The 1,537-nt window shown below is 35.4% G+C and overlaps 1 pseudogene; it reads right to left on the reverse strand.

Annotated features, from left to right (window-relative positions):
- Positions 1-658: 658 nt before the first annotated feature.
- On the reverse strand, positions 659-970 carry LOC103020098 (ATP synthase subunit g, mitochondrial-like; annotated as a pseudogene).
- Between the last annotated feature and the right edge of the window lie 567 nt (positions 971-1,537).

A 1,537-nucleotide genomic window follows, 5' to 3' on the forward strand; every position in this document is an offset into this window, starting at 1 on the left:
ACCACCAGGGAAGTCCCTAAATCTTTAGTTTATATTAGGATTCATGGTGATGTACATTGTTCTGTGGGTTTTGACAAATGTATAAGGACATGTATCTACCATTACAGTATTGTACAGAATAGTTTTACTGCCCTAAATATCCTTCTTTCCACCTATTCATCCCTCCCTCCCCCTAACCTCTGGCAATCACTCATCCTTTTACCGTCTCCATGGTTTTGCCTTTTCCAGAATGTCATATAGTTGGAATTAGAATGCTAAAACATATTGAATGTAGCCTTTTCAGATAGGCTCCTTTCACTTAGTAATATGCATTTAAAATTTCTTATTTCTTTTAAATCCAAATTCATTTATTATAAGTAGAAGTAAACATCTGACTCTTTGTAGTGTGATTGTGCTGAAACATTTAGTTGAAATATATTTTATATTATAAATTACTTTCCTCTTATTTCTCCTTTAGATCACAGGATATTATGTAGATTTTAAAAACTTACTGTGAAGTTGGATTATATTACCCTTGAATTTCATCTCAGTAGAGCACAGAGGATGATATAAAATATTTCTCCTTTTTTTTTTTTGACACATTGCCTTATTTTATTCAAATAGCAGTCTGCTCACACATGGTCCAAGAATACCCAAATAATAAAGCAAAGATTGGTCTTCAAACACCATAGCCAATGATGCCACGCTTGCCTATGATCTCGCCAACATAAAACCACATCCACACCTCAGTGGCCACCAAACCATTCAGTAGAGTTTCCTTAACTGTGAGCTGTTTGAAGCTACCAGTTTGAGCACTATTGATAATTTTTTTCAAGCTCTGAATAGCTGTAGGGATCGCAGCAGAGGTTGGAGGAACCAGCTTAACCTTGGTGTAGTGCTAAAATGTGGCCAATCGAGGCTTCGAGTAAGTCACAGCAGCGTTGAACAGCGCTGGGGCCTTCTCCGCGAGGTTATGGACAAACTGGGCCATGGTTCTAGGACGGAAAGCCAGTCACCCTGACTGGCCAGCAGAATCTCCTTCTTTTCTTAATTTTTTCATTTTATTTAAAAATTTTCCAGCTTTATTGAGATATGATTGACAAATAAAAATTATATATGTTTAGGTTGTACAACATGATTTTCTTTAAGGCATACAATGTGATGTGAACCTAAAAAAGTTGAACTCATAGAACCAGATTAGAATGGTGATTGACAGAGGCTGGGGTGGAAGAAATGAGGAGATGTTGGTCAAAGGATAAAAACTTTCAGTTATAAGATGAATAAATTCTGTGGCTGTGATGTACAGCATGGTGATTATGGTTAATAATACTGTATTGTATAGTTGAAATTTGCAAAGAGAATGGATCGTAAGTGTTCTCACGACACACACACCCAAAAATGGTAACTATGTGAGGTAATGGATGTGTTAATTAACTTGATTGTGATAATCATCCACAATGTATACATATATAAAATCATCACATTACAAAATATTTCTTTAAAAATGGAGTGAGCATTCTTCAAAATATTTAAAAATGAATTACTGTATGATCCAGCA

The sequence above is a fragment of the Balaenoptera acutorostrata genome, chromosome X (genome assembly GCF_949987535.1).
Source record: "Balaenoptera acutorostrata chromosome X, mBalAcu1.1, whole genome shotgun sequence".
NCBI lineage: Eukaryota > Metazoa > Chordata > Mammalia > Artiodactyla > Balaenopteridae > Balaenoptera > Balaenoptera acutorostrata.